The sequence below is a fragment of the Saimiri boliviensis genome, chromosome 16, assembly GCF_048565385.1.
Source record: "Saimiri boliviensis isolate mSaiBol1 chromosome 16, mSaiBol1.pri, whole genome shotgun sequence".
Taxonomy (NCBI): Eukaryota; Metazoa; Chordata; class Mammalia; order Primates; family Cebidae; genus Saimiri; species Saimiri boliviensis.
The window spans coordinates 77,704,292-77,716,249 of NC_133464.1; positions in this window are offsets into that span (position 1 = coordinate 77,704,292).

The window sequence follows — 11,958 nt, forward strand, 5'->3', positions numbered from 1 at the left end:
TGGCAAAACTTACACACAGTACCAATTTATTGCTGGGAGTGGCAGGGTAGAACAGTGTCAGCTGAAATCAGACGTATTAAAATTAAGCAGAAAGTGATACCGTGGACAGCTGCCAAATGACGTCACAACTAAAAATCGCTTTCTTAAAAAACAAAAAACCGAGTAGTGTACACATATGATATTTATACACGGTAGTGTACACATATGACATTTATACACGGTAGTGTACACATATGCTATTTATACACGGTAGTGTACATATATGATATTTATACACAATAGTGTACACAAATGGTATTTATACACAATAGTGTACACATATGATATTTATACACTGGGCATGGTTGTGCGTGCTTGTAATCCCAGCTACTCAGAAGGCTGAGGCAGGAGAATTGCCTAAACCCGGGAGGCGGAGTTTGCGGTGAGCCGAGATCGCGCAATTGCACTCCAACCTAGGAAAAAAGAGTGAAACTCCGTCTCAAAAAAAAAAAGAAATATATATATATTGTATATATATTTATCCACAGCAGTGTATATATACGATATTTATCCACAGCAGTGTATATATACGATATTTATCCACAGCAGTGTATATATACGATATTTATCCACAGCAGTGTATATATACGATATTTATCCACAGCAGTGTATATATACGATGTTTATCCACAGCAGTGTATATATACGATATTTATCCACAGCAGTGTATATATATGATATTTATACACTGGGCATGGTTGTGCGTGCTTGTAATCCCAGCTACTCAGAAGGCTGAGGCAGGAGAATTGCCTAAACCTGGGAGGCGGAGTTTGCGGTGAGCCGAGATCGCGCAATTGCACTCCAGCCTAGGTAAAAAGAGTGAAACTCCGTCTCAAAAAAAAAAAGAAATATATATATATTGTATATATATTTATACACAATAGTGTATATATATGATATTTACGCACAATAGTGTATATATATGATATTTACGCACAATAGTGTATATATGATATTTACGCACAGCCGTGTATATATATGATATTTACGCACAGCCGTGTATATATATGATATTTATGCACAGCCGTGTATATATATCATATTTATACACTGGGCATGGTTGTGCGTGCTTGTAATCCCAGCTACTCAGAAGGCTGAGGCAGGAGAATTGCCTAAACCTGGAAGGCGGAGTTTGCGGTGAGCCGAGATCACGCAATTGCACTCCAGCCTAGGTAAAAAGAGCGAAACTCCATCTCAAAAAAAAAGAAATATATATATATTGTATATGATATTTATACACAACAGTGTATATATATGATATTTATACACAACAGTGTATATATATGATATTTATTGTATATATATGATATTTATACACAACGGTGTATATATGTGATATTTATACACAACGGTGTATATATGTGATATTTATACACTGGGCATGATTGTGCGTGCTTGTAATCCCAGCTACTCAGAAGGCTGAGGCAGGAGAATTGCCTAAACCCGGGAGGCGGAGTTTGCGGTGAGCCGAGATCGCCCAATTGCACTCCAGCCTAGGTAAAAAGAGCGAAACTCCGTCTCAAAGAAAAAAGAAATATATATATATTGTATATATATTTATACACAATAGTGTATGTATATATTTATACACAATAGTGTACATATATGATATTTATACACAATAGTGTACATATATGATATTTATACACTGGGCATGGTTGTGCGTGCTTGTAATCCCAGCTACTCAGAAGGCTGAGGCAGGAGAATTGCCTAAACCCGGGAGGTGGAGTTTGCGGTGAGCCGAGATCGCGCAATTGCACTCCAGCCTAGGTAAAAAGAGGGAAACTCCGTCTCAAAAAAAAAAAGAAATATATATATGTTGTATATATATTTATACACAGCAGTATATACATATATATAGTATATATATATATATATATACATATATAGCGTATATATGTGATATTTATACAGAGCACTATATACATATATATAGTATATACATATATATACATATATAGTGTATATATGTGATATTTATACATAGCAGTGTATATATGTGATATTTATACACTGGGCATGGTTGTGCGTGCTTGTTATCCCAGCTACTCAGAAGGCTGAGGCAGGAGAATTGCCTAAACCTGGGAGGCGGAGTTTGCGGTGAGCCAAGATCGCGCAATTGCACTCCAGCCTAGGTAAAAAGAGCGAAACTCCGTCTCAAAGAAAAAAGAAATATATATATATTGTATATATATTTATACAAAATAGTGTATGTATATATTTATACACAATAGTGTACATATATGATATTTATACACAATAGTGTACATATATGATATTTAGACAAAATAGTGTACATATATGATATTTAGACACAATAGTGTACATATATGATATTTATACACAATAGTGTACATATATGATATTTATACACAATAGTGTACATATATGATATTTATACACAATAGTGTACATATATGATATTTATACACAATAGTGTATATATATGATATTTATACACTGGGCATGGTTGTGCGTGCTTGTAATCCTAGCTACTCAGAAGGCTGAGGCAGTCAGCGCTGTGTATAGATGACACTTATACACAGCGCTGTGTATAGATGACACTTATACACAGCGCTGTGTATAGATGACACTTATACACAGCGCTGTGTATAGATGACACTTAAACACAGCGCTGTGTATAGATGACACTTATACACAGCGCTGTGTATAGATGATACTTATACACAGCGCTGTGTATAGATGATACTTATACACAGCGCTGTGTATAGATGATACTTATACACTGTACAACTAGACAAGATGTACACATCTCTGCATGCTGTACATCTAGACTAGATGTACACATCTCTGCACGCTGTACATCTAGACTAGATGTATGCTGTACATCTATTCTACATCTCTGAACGCTGTACATCTAGACTAGATGTACGCTGTACATCTAGACTAGATGTACACATCTCTGCACGCTGTACATCTAGACTAGATGTACGCCGTACATCTAGACTAGATGTACACATCTCAGCACGCTGTACATCTAGACTAGATGTACACATCTCTGCACGCTGTACATCTAGACTAGATGTACACATCTCTGCATGCTGTACACCTAGACTAGATGTACGCTGTACATCTAGACTAGATGTAAACATCTCTGCACGCTGTACACCTAGACTAGATGTACACTGTACACCTAGACTAGATGTACACTGTACACCTAGACTAGATGTACACTGTACATCTAGACTAGATGTACAGATCCCTGCACGCTGTACATCTAGACTAGATGTACAGATCCCTGCATGCTGTATATCTAGACTAGATGTACACTGTACATCTAGACTAGATGTACACTGTACATCTAGACTAGATGTACACTGTACATCTAGACTAGATGTACAGATCCCGGCACGCTATACATCTAGACTAGATGTACAGATCCCTGCATGCTGTACATCTAGACTAGATGTACAGATCCCTGCACACTGTACATTTAGACTAGATGTACGCTGTACATCTAGACCAGATGTACAGATCCCTGCACGCTGTAAATCTAGACTAGATGTACAGATCCCTGCACGCTGTACATCTAGACTAGATGTACGCTGTACATCTAGACTAGATGTACAGATCCCTGCACGCTGTACATCTAGAGTAGATGTACGCTGTACATCTAGACTAGATGTACAGAGCCCTGCACGCTGTACAGCTAGTCTAGATGTACGCTGTACATCTAGACTAGATGTACGCTGTACATCTAGACTAGATGTACTGATCCCTGCATGCTGTACATCTAGACTAGATGTACAGATCCCTGCACGCTGTACATCTAGACTAGATGTACAGATCCCTGCACGCAGTACATCTAGACTAGATGTACAGATCCCTGCACGCAGTACATCTAGACTAGATGTATGCTGTACATCTAGACTAGATGTACAGATCCCTGCACGCTGTACATCTAGACTAGATGTACGCTGTACATCTAGACTAGATGTACAGATCCCTGCACGCGGTACATCTAGACTAGATGTACAGATCCCTGCACGCTGTACATCTAGACTAGATGTACAGATCCCTGCACGCTGTACATCTAGACTAGATGTACAGATCCCTGCACGCTGTACATCTAGACTAGATGTACAGATCCCTGCACGCTGTACATCTAGACTAGATGTACAGATCCCTGCACGCTGTACATCTAGACTAGATGTACAGATCCCTACACGCTGTACCTCTAGACTAGATGTACACTGTACCTCTAGACTAGATGTACACTGTACAACTAGACTAGATGTACAGATCCCTGCACACTGTACATCTAGACTAGATGTACAGATCCCTGCACGCTGTACATCTAGACTAGATGTACAGATCCCTGCACGCTGTACATCTAGACTAGATGTACAGATCCCTGCACACTGTACATCTAGACTAGATGTACGCTGTACATCTAGACTAGATGTACAGATCCCTGCACGCTGTACATCTAGACTAGATGCACGCTGTACATCTAGACTAGATGTACAGATCCCTGCACGCTGTATATCTAGACTAGATGTACAGACCCCGGAACGCTGTACATCTAGACTAGATGTACAGATCCCTGCACGCTGTACATCTAGACTAGATGTACGCTGTACATCTAGACTACATGTACAGATCCCTGCACGCTGTACATCTAGACTAGATGTACAGATCCCTGCACACTGTACATCTAGACTAGATGTACAGGTCCCTGCACGCTGTACATCTAGTCTAGATGTACAGATCCCTGCACGCTGTACATCTAGACTAGATGTACAGATCCCTGCACGCTGTACATCTAGACTAGATGTACAGATCCCTGCACACTGTACATCTAGACTCGATGTACACTGGACATCTAGACTCGATGTACACTGCACATCTAGACTCGATGTACACTGCACATCTAGACTCGATGTACACTGCACATCTAGACTCGATGTACACTGCACATCTAGACTCGATGTACAGTGTACATCTAGACTCGATGTACACATCTCTGCACGCTGTACATCCAGACTCGATGTACACTGTACATCCAGACTCGATGTACACTGTACATCCAGACTCGATGTACACTGTACATCCAGACTCGATGTACACTGTACATCCAGACTCGATGTACACATCTCTGCATGCTGTACATCCAGACTCGATGTACACTGTACATCTAGACTCGATGTACACATCTCTGCACGCTGTACATCCAGACTCGATGTACATGGTACATCTAGACTCGATGTACACATCTCTGCACGCTGTACATCCAGACTCAATGTACACTGTACATCCAGACTCGATGTACACTGTACATCTAGACTCGATGTACACATCTCTGCACGCTGTACATCCAGACTCGATGTACACTGTACATCCAGACTCGATGTACACTGTACATCCAGACTCGATGTACACTGTACATCCAGACTCGATGTACACTGTACATCCAGACTCGATGTACACATCTCTGCATGCTGTACATCCAGACTCGATGTACACTGTATATCTATACTAGATGTACATATCTCTGCACGCTGTACATCTAGACTAGATGTACGCTGTACATGTAGACTAGATGTACATATCTCTGCACGCTGTACATCTAGACTAGATGTACGCTGTACATGTAGACTAGATGTACATATCTCTGCACGCTGTACATCTAGACTAGATGTACATATCTCTGCACGCTGTACATCTAGACTAGATGTACATATCTCTGTACGCTGTACATCTAGACTAGATGTACGCTGTACATCTAGACTAGATGTACGCTGTACATCTAGACTAGATGTACATATCTCTGCACGCTGTACATCTAGACTAGATGTACATATCTCTGCACACTGTACATCTAGACTAGATGTACGCTGTACATCTAGACTAGATGTACATATCTCTTCACGCTGTACATCTAGTCTAGATGTACGCTGTACATCTAGACTAGATGTACATATCTCTGCACGCTGTACATCTAGACTAGATGTACGCTGTACATCTAGACTAGATGTACATATATCTGCACGCTGTACATCTAGACTAGATGTACACATCTCTGCACGCTGTACATCTAGACTAGATGTACACATCTCTGCATGCTGTACACCTAGACTAGATGTACGCTGTACATCTAGACTAGATGTAAACATCTCTGCACGCTGTACACCTAGACTAGATGTACACTGTACACCTAGACTAGATGTACACTGTACACCTAGACTAGATGTACACTGTACATCTAGACTAGATGTACAGATCCCTGCACGCTGTACATCTAGACTAGATGTACAGATCCCTGCATGCTGTATATCTAGACTAGATGTACACTGTACATCTAGACTAGATGTACACTGTACATCTAGACTAGATGTACACTGTACATCTAGACTAGATGTACACTGTACATCTAGACTAGATGTACAGATCCCGGCACGCTATACATCTAGACTAGATGTACAGATCCCTGCATGCTGTACATCTAGACTAGATGTACAGATCCCTGCACACTGTACATTTAGACTAGATGTACGCTGTACATCTAGACCAGATGTACAGATCCCTGCACGCTGTAAATCTAGACTAGATGTACAGATCCCTGCACGCTGTACATCTAGACTAGATGTACGCTGTACATCTAGACTAGATGTACAGATCCCTGCACGCTGTACATCTAGAGTAGATGTACGCTGTACATCTAGACTAGATGTACAGAGCCCTGCACGCTGTACAGCTAGTCTAGATGTACGCTGTACATCTAGACTAGATGTACGCTGTACATCTAGACTAGATGTACTGATCCCTGCATGCTGTACATCTAGACTAGATGTACAGATCCCTGCACGCTGTACATCTAGACTAGATGTACAGATCCCTGCACGCAGTACATCTAGACTAGATGTACAGATCCCTGCACGCAGTACATCTAGACTAGATGTATGCTGTACATCTAGACTAGATGTACAGATCCCTGCACGCTGTACATCTAGACTAGATGTACGCTGTACATCTAGACTAGATGTACAGATCCCTGCACGCGGTACATCTAGACTAGATGTACAGATCCCTGCACGCTGTACATCTAGACTAGATGTACAGATCCCTGCACGCTGTACATCTAGACTAGATGTACAGATCCCTGCATGCTGTACATCTAGACTAGATGTACAGATCCCTGCACGCTGTACATCTAGACTAGATGTACAGATCCCTGCACGCTGTACATCTAGACTAGATGTACAGATCCCTACACGCTGTACCTCTAGACTAGATGTACACTGTACCTCTAGACTAGATGTACACTGTACAACTAGACTAGATGTACAGATCCCTGCACACTGTACATCTAGACTAGATGTACAGATCCCTGCACGCTGTACATCTAGACTAGATGTACAGATCCCTGCACGCTGTACATCTAGACTAGATGTACAGATCCCTGCACACTGTACATCTAGACTAGATGTACGCTGTACATCTAGACTAGATGTACAGATCCCTGCACGCTGTACATCTAGACTAGATGCACGCTGTACATCTAGACTAGATGTACAGATCCCTGCACGCTGTATATCTAGACTAGATGTACAGACCCCGGAACGCTGTACATCTAGACTAGATGTACAGATCCCTGCACGCTGTACATCTAGACTAGATGTACGCTGTACATCTAGACTACATGTACAGATCCCTGCACGCTGTACATCTAGACTAGATGTACAGATCCCTGCACACTGTACATCTAGACTAGATGTACAGGTCCCTGCACGCTGTACATCTAGTCTAGATGTACAGATCCCTGCACGCTGTACATCTAGACTAGATGTACAGATCCCTGCACGCTGTACATCTAGACTAGATGTACAGATCCCTGCACACTGTACATCTAGACTCGATGTACACTGGACATCTAGACTCGATGTACACTGCACATCTAGACTCGATGTACACTGCACATCTAGACTCGATGTACACTGCACATCTAGACTCGATGTACACTGCACATCTAGACTCGATGTACAGTGTACATCTAGACTCGATGTACACATCTCTGCACGCTGTACATCCAGACTCGATGTACACTGTACATCCAGACTCGATGTACACTGTACATCCAGACTCGATGTACACTGTACATCCAGACTCGATGTACACTGTACATCCAGACTCGATGTACACATCTCTGCATGCTGTACATCCAGACTCGATGTACACTGTACATCTAGACTCGATGTACACATCTCTGCACGCTGTACATCCAGACTCGATGTACATGGTACATCTAGACTCGATGTACACATCTCTGCACGCTGTACATCCAGACTCAATGTACACTGTACATCCAGACTCGATGTACACTGTACATCTAGACTCGATGTACACATCTCTGCACGCTGTACATCCAGACTCGATGTACACTGTACATCCAGACTCGATGTACACTGTACATCCAGACTCGATGTACACTGTACATCCAGACTCGATGTACACTGTACATCCAGACTCGATGTACACTGTACATCCAGACTCGATGTACACATCTCTGCATGCTGTACATCCAGACTCGATGTACACTGTATATCTATACTAGATGTACATATCTCTGCACGCTGTACATCTAGACTAGATGTACGCTGTACATGTAGACTAGATGTACATATCTCTGCACGCTGTACATCTAGACTAGATGTACGCTGTACATGTAGACTAGATGTACATATCTCTGCACGCTGTACATCTAGACTAGATGTACATATCTCTGCACGCTGTACATCTAGACTAGATGTACATATCTCTGTACGCTGTACATCTAGACTAGATGTACGCTGTACATCTAGACTAGATGTACGCTGTACATCTAGACTAGATGTACATATCTCTGCACGCTGTACATCTAGACTAGATGTACATATCTCTGCACACTGTACATCTAGACTAGATGTACGCTGTACATCTAGACTAGATGTACATATCTCTTCACGCTGTACATCTAGTCTAGATGTACGCTGTACATCTAGACTAGATGTACATATCTCTGCACGCTGTACATCTAGACTAGATGTACGCTGTACATCTAGACTAGATGTACATATATCTGCACGCTGTACATCTAGACTAGATGTACATATCTCTGCACGCTGTACATCTAGACTAGATGTACATATCTCTGCACGCTGTACATCTAGACCAGATGTACGCTGTACATCTAGACCAGATGTAAATATCTCTGCATGCTGTACCTCTAGACTAGATGTACGCTGTACCTCTAGACTAGATGTATGCTGTACCTCTAGACTAGATGTACAAATCTCTGCACTCTGTACATCTAGACTAGATGTACATATCTCTGCACGCTGTACAGCACTGTGTATAGGTGATGTGTATAGATGATACTTATACATTGGGCATGGTTGTGCGTGCTTGTAATCCCAGCTACTCAGAAGACTGACGCAGGAGAATTGCCTAACCCCGGGAGGCGGAGTTTGCAGTGAGCCGAGATCGCGCAATTGCACTCCAGCCTAGGTAAAAAGAGCGAAACTTCGTCTCAAAAAAAGAGGAAATATATATATATTGTATATATATTCATACACAATAGTGTGTGTATGTGATATTCATACACAATAGTGTATGTGATATTCATACTCAATAGTGTATGTGATATTCATACACAATAGTGTGTGTATGTGATATTCATACACAACAGTGTATGTGATATTCATACACAATAGTGTGTGTATGTGATATTCATACACAGTAGTGTATGTGATATTCATACACAGTAGTGTATGTGATATTCATACACAGTAGTGTGTGTATGTGATATTCATACACAATAGTGTATGTGATATTCATACACTATAGTGTATGTGTGTGATATTCATACACAATAGTGTATGTGTGTGATATTCATACACAATACTGTATGTGATATTCATACACAATAGTGTGTGTATGTGATATTCATACACAGTAGTGTATGTGATATTCATACACAGTAGTGTATGTATGTGATATTCATACACAGTAGTGTATGTATGTGATATTCATACACAGTAGTGTATGTATGTGATATTCATACACAGTAGTGTATGTATGTGATATTCATACACAGTAGTGTATGTATGTGATATTCATACACAGTAGTGTATGTGATATTCATACACAGTAGTGTATATATATGATATTTATACACAGTAGTGTATATATATGATATTTATACACTGGGCATCATTGTGCGTGCTTGTAATCCCAGCTACTCAGGAGGTTGAGGCAGGAGAATTGCCTGAACCCGGAAGGCGGAGTTTGCGGTGAGCCAAGATCGCGCCATTGCACTCCAGCCTAGGTAACAAGAGCAAAACTCCGTCTCAAAAAAAGAGAAATATATATATAGTGTATATGATATTTATACACAATAGTGTACACATATGATATTCATACACAATAGTGTACACATATGATATTTATACACAATAGTTACACAAGATATTTATACACAATTGTGTACACATATATTTATACACAATAGTGTACACGATATTTATACACAATAGTGTACACATATGATATTTATACACAATAGTGTACCCATATGATATCTATACACAATAGCATACACATATGATATTTATACACAATAGTGTACACATATGATATTTATACACTGGGCATGGTTGTGTGTGCTTGTAATCCCAGCTACTCAGAAGGCTGAGGCAGCAGAATTGCCTAAACCCGGAAGGCGGAGTTTGCGGTGAGCCGAGATTGCGCCATTGCACTCCAACCTAGGTAAAAAGAGCCAAACTCCGTCTCAAAAAAAAAGAAATATACATATATTGTATATATATTATACGCAATAGTGTATATATATGATATTTATACGCAACACTGTATATATGATATTTATATGCAATAGTGTACATATATGATATTTATATGCAAAAGTGTACATATATGATATTTATACGCAATAGTGTACATATATGATATTTATACGCAATAGTGTACATATATGATATTTATACACAAAAGCGTACATATATGATATTTATGCACAATAGTGTACATATATGATATTTATGCACAATAGTGTACATATATATTTATGCACTATAGTGTACATATGATATTTATGCACTATAGTGTACATATATGATATTTATGCACAATAGTGTACATATATGATATTTATGCAAAATAGTGTACATATATGATATTTATGCAAAATAGTGTACATATATGATATTAATGCACAATAATGTACACATATGATATTTATACACAATAGTGTACATATATGATATTTATAAGATCATCCTGCTGGCTGATGAATATAACACTTAACTCCTTTGCTTTTATCATAAGCGGTTTAAACTGATGTTCCTTCTTCTAAGTCGTAACGCACCAGTTGTCGGGGTAATCCAGACAATAATAGAAGTGAATACAAACAAAATGATGCTTATTGCCTGGGAACCCAGGAAAAAGCGCCAGACAGAACCCAGCCCAGCCTCTCCCGCGAGTCCCAGAAGACAAAGCTGGGTCCAGCAACCACTGCGGCTAGGACTACACATCCCAGCATGCAAGGCGCACACTTCTCTTGGCTGAACTACGATTCCCAACATGCTCTCCCGACAGCTGGCCGGCCTCCCACCATCCTGGGGTCTGGGGTCTTTGCAAAAATGAGGTCCCTCTCCGCCCGCTCAGCTTCCCTTTAGAGTTTAGAGTCAGAAACCACCTCCTGAGAGCAAATTGTGACTTTTCCAAGTTTTTGATGCATTCTTCCTTGCTTGTTTATTAGGGCCGCAAAAAGCCTCCGGCCAGGGTGCGTGTGGGCGGAGACAGGCTTGAGCCAATAGCATGGGAGCGGCCCTGTCGCCGCCATAGCAACGGCGGCCATTCTCGGGGGACCGGCAGCCCATTGGGTAGAATCTTTTGAGAAGG